Genomic DNA, 15,404 nt, shown 5'->3' with positions numbered 1-15,404 from the left:
AAAATTGGCAAAAGATGTGAAGAGACAGGTCTCAAAAAAGGACATGCAAATGGAAAACAAGTATATGAAGAGGTGCTCAACATCACTGATCATCACAGAAATGCAAATCAAAATTGCAATGGGGTACCATCTCACCCCAGTTAAAATGGCTTTTATCTAAAAGACAGGCAATAACAAATGCTGGTGAGGACATGGAGAAAAGGGAACCCTCATACACTGTTGGTGAGAATGTAAATTAGTACAACCCTTGTACACCGTTAGTTGGAATGTAAATTAGTGCAACTGCAATGGAAAACAGTTTGGAGGATTTTTGAAAAACTAAAAATAGAACTAACGTATATTTCAACAATCCCACTGCTAGATATACACCAAAAAGAAAGGAAATCATTATATCAAAGATACATCTAGATTCTCATGTTTATTGCAACACTGTTCACAATAGCCAAGATTTGGAAGCAACCTGAATGTCTATCAACAGATGAATGGATAAAGAAAATACGGTACATATACACAGTAGAGTACTCTTCAACTATAAAAGAGTAAAATCCTGTTATTTGCAACAGCATGGATGGAACTGGAAGTCATTATGTTAAGTGAAATCAGTCAGGCACAGAAAGACAAACTTTGCATCTTCTCATTTATTTGTGGGAGCTAGAAAATTAAATTTTCTCAAAATTGAACTAATGGAGATAGAGAGTATAAGAATGGTTACCAGAGACTAGCGAGGTCAGCGGGTAGAGAAGTGAGGATGGTTAATGAGTATAAAAACATAATAAGATAAAACGACTGAGATCTAGTATTTGATAGCACAACAGGGTAACCACAGTCAACAATAAGTTGTTGTACATTTTAAAGTAACTAAAAGAGTATATTTGGAATGTTTGTAACACAAAAAGTATAAATGCTTGAGATGATTGTGCTAGCCTGTTCTTGCTTTGCTATAAAGACATGTCTGAGACTGAGTAATTTATATAAAAAAAGAGGTTTAACTGGCTCATGGTTCTGCAAGCTGTACATACAGGAAGCATAACAGCCTCTGCTTCCTGGAGGAAGGCACAGAGGGAGCAGACACATCACCTGGCAAAAGCGTGGCAAAAGCAGGAGCAAGACAGAGTGAGTGGGTTGGGGCAGGTGCCACACACTTTTAAAGGACTGGATCTTGTGTGAACTCGGAGCAAGAGCTCACTTGTCACCAAGGGGATGGCCCAAGCCACTCATCAGGGATCCACCCCATGATCCCAATATCTCCCACCAGGCCCCACTTCTAACATTGGGAATTACATTTCAACATGAGATTTGGGCAGAGACAAATATCCAAACTATACTACTGATGGATACCTTATTTACCCTGGAGTGATCATTATGCACTGTATGCCTGAATCAAAATATCTCATGTTCCCTATAAATATATGCATCTACTACATACTCACAAAAGTTAAAAATAAAAATAAATAGTTTTCTATAATTTCATTTGTAGTTGCTTATTTGTATTTTATTATATTGATGTTACACGATTTAATTAGTCCTCAGTTGCAGGATGCTTCAATTTTATACTGTTACAGTGGTGTAGTGGTCATTTGTCACTTTACTTACCCCCTAACTTTTTTTGTGTGTGTCTGCCCAGTTTCATTGTCGAGTCCCCATAAAACCTTAATTTCCCACAAAGGAAGCAGTTCTTTCTCACTGTTTTAAGTAGTAGGAAAGAATTCTGGGTGATTGCTTGCTACTAAAGAAGCCAGTGAAAAGAAATCCTCTCTCTTCGTTACTGTACATCCTGGTGATAGCATGTGACCTAAATTTGGCCAGTTGGAGACCCTCTTCTGGGACTTAGAACCTTGAGCTTTGAATCAAGTACTGGAGGGAAATGTTAGAGGTTGTTCATCACAACAGGGGTGGAGTTCTGAGGGCATCCTAACCACCTCTGCTGGCTACAAGCCTGTAACTGTGCTTCTTATGTCTTCCTCCTTGATAACTTGAGTCCCACTGAATCTGTTTCCCATTCTTCTGGAGACTCCCAGGGAGCCTCTTAACAAATACATTTTTGTAAGAGTTAGTCAGTCTGGTTCCGTAGCATTAATCAGGAATTTCAATGTAATGAATGTCTATAATAAAAACTCTAAAGATCTCTTTTGCACTTATCCATTATCATTTCTTTAGTAAAAATCTTACAAATGCTAAGCCAAAGGCATGCAAAATTTTAGTTGAAAAGCACATATTGTGTCAAACTACCTTCTCAAAATACAGCAGAGAGGTTAAAAACGTGAGCAGACTTCGGACTGTACAACCTTTTGTAACTTATCTCTCAGCCTCAGTTTATTCATTTTACTATAGGATTAATCACAGCAACAATTTAACAGGGCCATTGTGAGGGAAAAAATAAGAGAGCATATGCAAAGTTTGGCACATAATAAACTATGAGTATGTGTTAGATTTCATTTTTATTAGAAAGAACGTAGAAATTATATGCCCACTGGCAGTGTCTAAGTGTACTCATTCACTCTTCTGCTTTCCTTTGGCTCTCTCTCGTCCCCCTTCATCCATTCATACATGCCTGGCCTGTGATTTAAATTCTTGGCAGGGGTATTTTGCATAATTCTTGTTTCTGTCTAGGCTTTTCATTTTATACAGTCATAGATTATACAAAAGACAAACTAAATTTAGAAATTCACCAAAAATAGGATTATCAGATTTTTCCCCAAACTTCTAAGAAAAATACATTTGATATATTAGGAAAACACTGCCGTGGTTGTTATTTAACTTTTAATTATCTTAAAAAAAAAAAAAAAAACTTTGTCAAACTTCCTTACAATTTCTTTATAGTTTACTATATTTTATTTAATTAACATATGACGAGATGTGATATTGCAAACTTTTCAGTGCTTAGGGTTTCTAAATAAAGATCTTAATCTAGCCCTCATTCTATAAAATGGTGCAAAATAAACTTAGACAAAGTGGGTAGAGGCAGGGAATAGTGGGTCACACCTATAATGTTAAAACTTTGGAAGGATGAGGTGGGTGAATCCCTTGAGTCCAGGAGTTTGAGACCAACCTGGGCAACATGGTGAAAACCTGCCTCTATTATATTTTTTAAAAATATTTTTAAAGAAAAAATTAACATAAACATTTAAAAAGAGGGTAGAAGTTAGACACTAAGAAATAATCTTTGATACAGCATTAAAAAAAAATAGAGCCCTGATTAAAGATATGAGACAGGTAAGAGTTTCTTTATATGTTGTTAGAGAAGAAAAGCAAATGTAAATGTTAAAATTGAAAAGTGAATTCAGTTAGATGGAGAAAGTAGGATTAATAGTAGAAAAGCTTCGAGAATCTCATCTGCGTTGTGTAACAGAGACACCTGCTGGTCACTGTATATTTCACTGTTAGAACACTCAAAATACATTTGCTCATTCACTTTTTACCTCCTACTCCCGCAGATAGTCTCTAATCTCTTGAAAATTCACAACATAAACATGATGCAAGATTCATACCAAAATGATAATAATTAAATCAATGGACTGTATTTGTCACATTGAATCTGGGGAAAAACCTCAGGCAGCAAGACAACTTTGATAATGTCATTGTAATGTATCAAATCTGCTTTGTATAATAAGCCACTAAAAGTTAGACTAAAGTCTATCAAACAACTCCTTAACCAGAAAAAAGAAAGAGTTTTGTTTGCTGAAAGTACAGAATAATATTATGGTAATCAAAAAGATGAGGCTGGGTGTGGTGGCTCATGTCTGTAATCCTAGCACTTTGGGAGGTCAAGGCAGGCAGATCACTTGAGCCCAGGAGTTTGAGATCAGCCTGCACAACACAGTGAAAGCCCATCTCTACAAAAAATAGAAGAAAAAAAAAAAGAAAAAGAAAAACTTACCTGCATCTGTTATCCTAGCTACCCGAGAGGCTGAGTTGGGAGGATTACTTAAGCCCAGGAGGCAGAGGCTGCAGTGAGCCCGGATCGTGCCACTGCACTCCAGTCTGGGTGACAGAGCCAGCTCCTGTCTCAAACAAAAAAAAAAGACAAGAAAAGAAAAGAAAAAAACAGATTAAAAAAAAGTATAAAACAAATATATCTAAGATGCCAGATTAGGAATCTGTTTTAGAAAAGAAATGCAAATGATATTATCTAGAAATATTAAAAGTTTATCTTATAATAAATCACTAATAAATGTGGGTTTGTTTTCTCTTAATGTTATAAAATTATCAAGATTGATGGGGTGTGTCCATAGCAACCAGAGTAGTACTTAAGAGGGGTCAAACATGAAGACTAATTGGGTGATTATGGAGGATAAGTTGGGTCTCCTATCTCTAAGAGAATCTTGACTCAATGAGAATATAGCCCTTTTCCTTAAATAATTCAAGTTAGTTAAGATATTATGGATAATATACTTTTGGCAAGCAAAATATAATTTGTGTTTTATTTAGCACCCTCAAATTTCATATTTTGAAAGCAAAGATTTTAAAAATATTCCAGAGACCAGCAATCACAATCAGAATCTAAAATGGCATGTAGTATAAATCAACTTAGTAAGGTAAATATTGTACATGGCTATATTCACAATGGGGGCAAATGTAAAAAGTGCTTACCATAATCAGTTAGCTCAGTAATTAACAGGTAGTTATTAACACTCTGTGCTCAATACTGTGCTTAGAATTATAAGAGATACAAAATTGTAAGATAATCTATTTTCAAGGCACCCACATTCTAATTGTATAGACCACTTTATTTCACATAAATAATAACATATGAGAAAAGTCAGCACTTAGTTATGAACTATATAACATGAAGACCCAAAGTCATCTAAAAGTTTCTACATGACAGTTGGGATAACTAGAAACTAGTTAGGGAAATGTTCATGGTGGAAATGAGTACTGAATGGGCATGTGAATCCCAGGCTGGATTTGAGTACATGGAAATCTCAGTGAAAGTTATTTCAGGAAAAGGAAAGAACACAAGCAATAGGAAAGAATCTAAGCCTGATGGCAATTGGTTTCTGGGAAGAGAATATATCTCACTAAAAGCAGAGATTGGACTGAGGGAATAGCAAAAAATATTTCCCTAAAAAGAACGGGATCCGTGTAGGGAAATTCTTGAAAGCCTGGCAGAAGAGTTTAAATTTGATGCATCAGGACATTAAAAGATGAATTTTTATAAATTCAAAGAGAGAGATTTGATAAATCCACTATTTTAAAAAGATTAGTTTGGCAGCAGCCTTTAGCATAAGTGGTCTAATATGGATTGGCTTCAGTTGGGTAACTTTGCTGATAATATTTGGATTCAAACTTTAGCTACAAGGAAAATGGTTCATATATAACTTTATACATTCAATATGATAATTAAATTATATACTTGGTGTCTATGCCAACAATAAATGAGAAAGAAAGCTAAGCAATACGTTTAATTTCTATGGATAACCAACAAAGTAAATGAGACCCCATACTTATCTATCTTCTACCTCTTTTACTCCACTACCTGATCAAAGGAAAAATATTGCTCAAGGCAAATGAATGGTTATTGTTCTCTTTTTATTAGCCAATCCTGGAAGAATTTGTCCTGAATTACGTAAGATTCTAAAGTAGACACTAATAATGATAATAGTTATAATAATAACATATTCTACTATTAATGAGTGCCTATTAGTTGCTAAGCATAAAAAAATTTTCTCTTATGTCATTCTTACAACAGCCCTGCGAAGAAGGGATTGTGATCTCAATTTCTGTAACTGGGTTGCCTGAGGCTCACAAGACCTGGAGGATGTTCTCTCAGACTGTGTACTGGCATGTGAAGCCAGGTCTGTCTGGCTCCAAAGATTCTGCTTTTTGCATGATCCCACCTGGCCTCTCTGGTGAGGACACCTGTCCCTGTTTCATTCTTAAGAAACTAAATGTCAACATTGAAGGCCACTTCAAACTACATCCAAATTATTGTGTGCCAAAATGTTAGTGGACTACTGTGGTGAAAATCATAAGTATTGATAGAAAGATCTCGCTAAAAATTCAAATGGCAGAGTTTCAATTAATAATTTTAAAATTCATTCTCAGTATCCTAGAGTCATTATGAAGCCTGAGATTGAATAACAGTTAACAACATAATAATCCTCCTGATAGGTTTTTATTTTATGTTTGTTTGTTTTAATTACTTCGTTTAAGGGATATAATTCAAGCTACTCCACATTCTGGCCTACTTTTTAAATGCTCTTGACATAAATAATTGACATAGAGATTTTACTAGCCTGCCTCTCTCATTTTGGCATGGCTTTTCACTACTATTGATTAGTATATCCTTATCTGGAAAACAAATCATCTCTGGTTTATAGTTTTTAAATAAGAGAGAAAGAAAGTTAAGGGCTGTTCACTATTTAGCTGTAAAGTTCTTTCCAATTCGGCAGTAATATACAGTAGAAAGAAAATGGGTCTGGGTCAATTGACTTTAATGGCAGAAGTTAAGGTGTTCAGTCACTTTCACTTACCCTAACTCACAAGTAAAAATTGTCTTTTCTGAGGTCAATGGTTAATTCAAAATATGACATTTTTGGCTCAGAGTTTTAAGGTTACAACATAAGAAATCTGGAGAACTTCTAGAATTATATATTACATACGCAAAGCTCCCTCTCACTAGGGAAAAAAAAAAAAGAGCTTCCATGAAACATTGTTTTTATTGCATGCTGGGCTACTGAGAATTTCAGGCAAACCTCTAAGGAACTAAAAAATAAACTAAGTTTGCTAAAACTCAAGAAGAAAAACCAAAAGAACCCCCAAGAGACAGGATGCCTTTGGAGCAAATCCCAAGATCATCACTCCAAATCCTGGGCCAGTAATGAAACAGGGAAGATAAACTCAAAACTCACAGATGTAGCCAGGGGCCTAGGACAGGCTTAATGTAAAGCCAGGTTGGTCGCCCAGAATCAAGTTGAATTATCTTAAAAATTATTTTCTAAAACTGACATAAATAATAAAGGGAAGAAAAATAGTTAACACACTCATGAAGAGATAAAAAGTGAAGATCTTTGTCTTGATAAACAGCATAAACTATTATAAAAATATAATAATAAAACAGTAGTAGATCAATTGACTAGTAAAACAAAATAGAGAGCTCAAAAACGAACTTGTGCATATTAAAAGTTAGTATATTATAGAGATAGCCATGCAAAACATTACAGAAATTATGGACTATTCAATAATAGGGTAGGCTCATAGTTACAAATATGGGGGAAAAATAGGATCCTTACAGCACACTACATGCACAAATCAATTCCAGGTTGATTAAAGTCCCAAATATAAAAGTTAAAAAAGATAAAATAGAAGGATATATTAATGACTCAGGGAAGGAGATTTCAAATGATACAAAACGTACTAATCATAAAATTGACCACATTGTATAGTTAATAATTTATGTCATTTAAAGATATTCTAAGTATATTGAAAAATAATCCATAGAGACATTTGCAACATATATAACTTGTAAAATATTCGTATTCAAAATATATAAAGAATTCCTAAAATTGGAAAGAAAAAAATTAGAAAAAATGAGAAAATTTACATGAACAAGCATTTATAGAAAATAAAAAATGGAGAGTAAACATATGAAAAATTATTTAATTTCATTAACAATTAGAAAAATGCACGTAAATATCACAAACAGATGTCATTTTACTTTCATTAGACTAGAAAATATTGACCAGCATGATAAATGCTAAGTGTTGGCAAGCATGTAGCTCAATTAAAAGTCTATGTGGCTATTGTGAACAGTGCCAATATAAAACATGGGGATGCAGGTATTCTTTTGATTGTTAATTTCCTTTCTGCTAGACAAGTACTCAGTAGTGGGATTGCTGGAGCATACGATAGTTCTTTTTTTAGTTTTTTGAGAAACTTTCATACTGTTTTCCATAATGGCTATACTAATTTATATTTCCACCAACAGTGTATAAAAGTTCCACCTTCTCATCTTCACCGGCACTTGTCATTTTTGTCTTTTTAATAACGGCCATTTTACCTGAGCTGAGATGATAATCTCATTGTGTTTTTTATTTGCATTTCACTGATGATTAGTGATGTTGAGTATTTTTTCATATGCCTGTTGTTACTTATATGTCTTCTTTTAAGAAATGTCTATTCAGATCCTTTGCCCACTTTTTGATGGGACTATTTGTTTTTTTGTGGTTGAGTTGTTTGAGTTACTTGCATATTCTGGATATTAGTACATTGTTCAATGAATAATTTGCAAATATTTTCCCCATTGTACAGGATGAATGGAATACTATTCAGCCATAAAAAATAAAATTCTATTTGCGGCAATATCAATGGAACTGGAGGTCATTATGTTAAGTGAAATAAACCAGGCACAGAAAGACACATATCACTGTTTGCACTCATCTGTGGGAGCTAAAACAGTTGATCTTATGGAGGTAGAGAGTAGAATGATGGTTACTAGAGGCTGGGAAGGGAATGGGGATGAAGAGAGGTTGGTTAATGCATATAAAATACAGTTAGATAGAAGGAATAAATTCTAGTGCTTAATAGCACAGTTGATTCACTACAATTAATAGTAATCTATTGTGTATTTCAAAATAGCTAGAGGGGAAGATTTGAAATGTTCTCAACATAAAGAAATGATAAATGGTTGAGATGATGGAAAGCCTAGAAACCCTGGTTTGATCATTAAACATTGCATGCATCAAAATATCACATGTACCCCATAAACATTTATAATGATTATGTATCAATAAAAAGTCTATATGGCATTGATGGAAGTATAAATTTCATAAAAAGAACTCTGGAAAACAACTGGCACTATTTTGTAAAGTTGGACATCAGTTCTCCTATTTCTAAGCCATAGAGAAATGCTTGCACAATTACATCAGGAGAAATACAGAAGAATATCCACAGTAGCATTCTTCATAATCACAAAACACCAGAAGTAATTGAAATGTCCATAAACAAGAGAATGGATAAATACATTTTAGACTTTTCACAAAATGGATTATAATCGACTGATGAAAATTAAAGACGTATAGCTACAAAAAACAACTTGCAATGTAAATATTGAGAGGAAAAGTCACAGAAATTTATAAAGAGTGGATACCTTGCCACTTTGTCAATACAACTAATTTGGAATTACGTCACCCAGAAGTGCTTTCTCAGTGTGATTTCGAATTAATATTACTACAAAAGAAATTTGTCTAATATTTAAAATGTAAAACTTTCAAGTCTCAGATGGTCGGTAACATTCACGTGCAGTTGCAGCTCACACACGTTGTCACTGATCTTGGCAGAGGACGGCAGCCAGCCCTGCAGCTTCCCCAAATCCCTCCAGATCTCCTCCTTCACCTTCTCTAATTCTGGCCAGGTGTGGCTCAGCCCTGTGGTGAAGAGAATCATCTTCTCTGTCAAGTCACCTACATCATCAAGATTGGAGGTCATGAGAGACAGGTGTGTCTCCAGTTTCTCCTTGGTCTCTCCCACTTGACTCCAGCTTTACCTCCAGACTCAGGGACAGCTAGCTTTGAGCCGAGAGAGGCAAAAACAAACAAACAAAAAGACTACATACACCGCCGAATCAGTTCCATAACTGCCTAAATTCTAGTCCCTTGGTCTATATCACTCATATGCTTTCTGTTTTTCTAAGCAAACCCTAATTGTATGATGCCAGTGTGAGGCCTTTTAGATAGCTCAAAACTAAAAGTAAATAATGGATTGTTTAGGTATGCATCATATATGATGAAACTTTTTTAAACAAAGAAAATGGTAGACATAAAATTCACCTCTGAGAGGGAGGCAGGAATAGAAAAGGATAGAAAAGAAACACATTGGTGGGCTCAGTGGTATTCAGAATGGTGTTGGCAGACTTCTCAATACGGGAGGAGGGATTCACTCATGTTCATTTTATTGTTTTGCTTCACAACTTAAATATACATTATATATTATGTTTTATTCTTTTTCTTATTTGTACATTTATAATTTTGTATGTATAAAACATAAGAAGGGCATGAAAACAAAATTGAGTTAAGAAATCAGTAATTCAACAGGAAAAGAAGGTAGTGCCCAGTGCCCAGAGCAGAAGGTGCATCAATTTTCTGAATCACCCCTAGAGAAAAATGATCTTCAAGGACAGCAAAGTATGAAAACATGAGCAGGCCCAGAAGCAAGCCACAGAGTAATTAGAATAATTTAGGAGTGGAGTATGCTCTTATAGTACCCTGGGTACAAAACAGCTTCTCTGTCCTATGTGCTAACAAGTGATACACAGAAATAATGGTAGAAAAAGGAAGGATAGATCTAGAAGGATTTTATTGCATAAGAAAAATACTAAGAAGCTGGAAATAAACCTAGTATCCAAGAAGAGATATTGTTTAAACAAATTACAGTACATTAGTGTAATGGGAAATTATGTAGGAATTAGACTGAAACAGGATTATGTACGACTATATGGAAAGATATCCATGATATATTGTTAAGGGAAGTGAGCAAATTATAGAACAATATATACAATACTAACAAATTTCTGTCAATAAAAATGTATAGCTATTTTATATATGTCTATGCAGGAAAAAAAAAGTCAAGAAAACACCACATGGGGAAGCTGGATTGCTTGAAAGTTGTTTTCTAACTTTACATACTGCTGTGTTTAAATTTCTTACAATGAGCTATATAAAGAAAATGTTATTAGCTGGCCTAAAATTTAGGGGAAAAAATCACTTTACGAAAAGGAGAAACCTAGGCCATCGTATGTTTCACCTAGTCCTCTGAGTTCGTCATCTTCATGAATAAAACAACTCATTGCTAACATTTGAAATTCTTACAGTGGATGGCACTGAAATAAGCTTATGCCTATCCTTAGAATCTTGCAAAAGAATTTTTTTAGGAAAAGAGAAAACTAATTTTACTAAAAATATATTTAAAAGGTTAACATTAGCTGTAGACTGCATTACAAGTATTATTTTCTTTATTAAAATGTTGGCCCATTACCAATTAAATCTCTGTCTTTATAGGAAAAAAAAAAAGATAGAAGTACTTCCCTTTAATACATGAGAGTAGGCCGGGCGCGGTGGCTCAAGCCTGTAATCCCAGCACTTTGGGAGGCCGAGACGGGCGGATCACGAGGTCAGGAGATCGAGACCATCCTGGCTAACACGGTGAAACCCCGTCTCTACTAAAAAATACAAAAAACTAGCCAGGCGAGGCGGCGGGCGCCTGTAGTCCCAGCTACGCGGGAGGCTGAGGCAGGAGAATGGCGTGAACCCGGGAGGCGGAGCTTGCAGTGAGCTGAGATCCGACCACTGCACTCCAGCCTGGGCGACAGAGTGAGACTCCGTCTCAAAAAAAAATACATGAGAGTAAAGGTGTATACACATAAAAACATAAAATGATACACAAAAGCCCCCTTTCCACCAATGTAAATCTTTTTTTTTTTGAAGCAGTTATCATGCTTAAAATCGTATCATTATTTTAGCAATCAGTTGCTAAAGGTCTGGGCTCCTCTGATTGGGCTATAAGCTCCCTGAGCTCTGGAATCCTATCGTTCTGGTTCCTTACTGTATTCACAGTGCCTAGGAAATGGTAGTTGTACAACAACTATTTGTGTAGGAAAGGAAGGCAGGAAAAGGAAGAGGGAGAAAGGAAGGAGGGAGGAATGAAATCACATTTTCAAAGAAAGAAAGGAATATCCAACACCATATCTGCTAAAGAGACGTTTTCAGTATCATGTTATCAATGTTTACATGTAAGACTCATGTAATCAATGTCACAGAACTGGCCCTGGAACTGCTTTCTAATAGCTCACCCAGAATTCTTTCTGCTGTACCAGGCAACAGATCCTATTCTGTTTCAAGTTAGTGGGTTTCCTCCCAATTTGAACCAAAAGAATATTGATGTATATAGTATAGTTAATTTGCTCTAAATTTAGCCAAGCACTTCAACACCTACTACCAAAATGTCAGATACGTTACTGTAAAAACATTTGAATCAGATCATTTGATTAGGACAAAAAGACTGTGAACATCTTGACATAATTTCCCTTCTTTCCTTTGTCTCCAACATGTATAGAGCTGAGTCTAGAAAACTCTTTTCTTTTGTGATGTTATTGAATTTCATCAGATCAGGCAAAAATGTAAAGCCATAGGATTGTGTTCAGAAAAACTAAGTAAATTCTTTAAAAATATCATTTTTATTTAAGCTTTCTTTGTTGAAAAGAGAAAACCATCTGAAAACTGATACATTTCCATATTCTATAATCCATTGCAATTCCTTACTAGTCCAGCTTTGAAAAATAATTTTAGCCATTGGGATAGTATTATTTATATATTCTAAAGTCATATCCAAAATCTAAAGGTCTTGCTGAGGCTAAATATGGTTTTGGTGGACTGAGGAAAAATGAAGATTCAAAGAGAATTAGACTACTGAAGTCTCATATTTAAGACATAATTAAGCCTAGGAAACCAAACCTGAGTTTAGGCTTATTCTCCAAATTCTAGAGTTGCTAGAAAAAAAACTTAAAGGGTATCATTTGCATTGGAAATAGTGCATAATTTATACTTCAGAGACCAAAAAAAAAAGAAAAGAAAATCATACAAGAACACGCATCTGCGTTACCATAAACTTGTTTTTTTAGGGATGGATTTACTCCTTAATTGAATAGATATTATGTGTCAGAGAGTTTCTCAGGGAGTTAGTATTTTATATATAAGTCACAATGTAAATTACACCCAGAAGGCAACTGATAGATAACATATTAAATAGTTCCATCTTTATTTAAAACTGAAAAGAGTATATTATAGTGCTTAAGAATTGCTATGGACTTAATTGTGTCCCCCAGAATTTATATGTTGAGGCCCAAACCCTCGATGTGAAATGTCACTGTAACTGGAGATAAAGACTCTAGGAGGTAATTAAGGTTAAATGAGGTCATAAGAATGAGGTACTAATACCACAAGACTGTGACCTTATAAAAAGTGTAAGATCTGTCTCTGTCTCTCTAACATAAACACACACAGAGACACACACACAAACACACACTTTGCTCTCTCTCCCTCTCTCCCTCTATATCAAGTAATGAATGACAAGGAAAGCAGCCATTTGAGAGCCAGGAAGAGAATCCTCAAAAAAAATAAATAAATAAATAAACACAGACACACACGTTTGGCCAGCACCTTGATCTCTGACCCACCAGTCAAGAAAACTGTGAGAAAGTAAGTTTCAGGTTTTGAAGCCAACAGTCCATTGTATTTCGTTATGGAGGCCCAAGCTGACTAAGACAAGAACATAGTTGCTTTTTTAATAAGACAGATCTAGTTTTAAATTCTTTCCTAGCTAACTCTCTAAATCTCAGTTTTCTGTTTGTAGAAAGTTATGAACCCACCTCCAAACTCTGTTTTCAGAAAGAAAGCTATGGAATTAAATAAATGGTAACTATTTTTCTTTTATGTTTTATTCACCATTTACATAAACTGTTTAGTAAATCATGGACTTTATAACTTATAGAAAACTCGAATAATCCATGTTTACATGCTAATTAATTATTAATAATCACCTGTCCAGAAAGAAGTGATTTGTCTTTTATGAGTCTAATCATTTGTCTTGATCTTCAACTTCAAGGTAGTGTGACCTTTGAATGACTAGCAGCATGTTAGAAGGCACAAATGGCCATTAAGCAAGAGAAAAGATTGTAAAATTATTCTATTAAGTTGTTGAATACACTCTTTATGCAGCTTTTAGTGAAAATATTTTAAAGATATAGTCTTATTGTTTGTATCAATTTACATGGTGCTAGTCGTTTGAGTAAACATTGCCCTCAGTTATGGTATTTGATACAATATAAGCAATCAGTGTAAGCTCTCAGAATGAACGGATAAATCCAGCCATTTTAGCAATAGCAGAAATATTTACGATTAGCTGCCCTAATACACATTTACTTAATCACTCATTCAACAACATATAATTTCCATGTATCATATATAATCAGAAACATATATCTCCATGGCATGCTGTGGAAATACTAAAAGGAGCTAGACATGGTCTTAGTCCTTAAGCAGCTGGATCCCTAAGGCTTAGTGAAGAATTTTATCTACATACTTTCATATACACTCTTTATTTACTCTTTTCATTTATGCATTCAGTTAATATATTTAAGCATCCACAAGGTGTTTAGCACTGTTGTAGGAAGTGAATATATAGCAAAGAACAAAACGACAAAGCTCCTTCTTCCATGATGCCCCAATTCACAGTCTGTATTGTACTTCCCTGTTTACTTCTTTTTCTTCCCTGTGTCTTGGGCACATCCACCACCTACCAAAGATTTTTGCACATAGAAACAAATAGTGTAATTAGACGGAAGTAGGGATAGTATGAGTGCCATACTCTTGCATTCAATCTCATGGCAGATATTGTTAATTAATTATGGCTCTCATTCCCCAAAAGTATGAATGTGATCTTAAAATCCTTTTTATCAGTATTTGTAACAGTCAGGACCAATAAAAGGTAATAAACTCATTAAAATATTGGTCATTTTAACCTCTGAGTGGAATGAAGAAGGCAGAGTACAAGTTATAACTCCACTTCCACAAACAGAAAAAACTGTATACATCCCAAAGTCAAGTTCGTAAGACATCGAAGTAGGGAGGATGCAAACAGGACTAAACGAACTGTTTCCAGAGGTGGAATATTTCTTATGAAAGATGAGACCAACAGTTTTCTTCATGGCAGCATTTGCCAAATCTGTGCACATAGTAACGATTAAGCTTGACTTAAGCAAAGAACTCCTCTAGGAGAAACAGAAACCCTCAGAGCTTTGGGTGGACACTGGCAGTGGAATATAAAGGAGCCCCAAACATGAGTGCTAAGGTGGTGCAAAGCAGAGCAGGAACTCCTGTTTCTTGCAATGCTTAAGAGATAAAGTCCCTCTAGAAGGAGGAGTCTGCAACTAACACAGGGCATGTCTGTACTTTAGAGAAGGACTAACTTTTTACTTGTGGTGGAATCCAACCCCTATGTGACTAAATTCCCAGTTGTACTGAAATGATTCGTCCTCAGTCTATCTGCATAAGAGAAAAGGGAAAATCTTGTTTGAGAGGAAAGTAACATCAACCTCTCTCTACGGTTCTAACATGCATAGAAATGAAGTATCTGAATAAACTGGAAAACATAACAAAAGAAAATGAAAAAAAAATCAGATGATATAAAGACACTTCCTCTTCTCCCTAGCTATGGATATCATTGGACTAAACAGATAAAAGCTTTAAAATAACTAATGAATAAATTTAAACAAAAGACAATAAATGATGAGCAGAATGAAAGAAAAGACAGAATTTTAACATATAATTAGAATCAATATAACAATCAAATGAAACACTCTAGAACTGAAAAATATAAAATACATGAATTAAAAACTCTAGAATGTGTTTAAT

Source organism: Mandrillus leucophaeus, unplaced genomic scaffold, assembly GCF_000951045.1.
Source record: "Mandrillus leucophaeus isolate KB7577 unplaced genomic scaffold, Mleu.le_1.0 Scaffold671, whole genome shotgun sequence".
Classification (NCBI taxonomy): Eukaryota; Metazoa; Chordata; class Mammalia; order Primates; family Cercopithecidae; genus Mandrillus; species Mandrillus leucophaeus.
The sequence above is the reverse complement of the archived record's forward strand: the minus strand, read 5'-3'. Positions refer to the sequence as shown.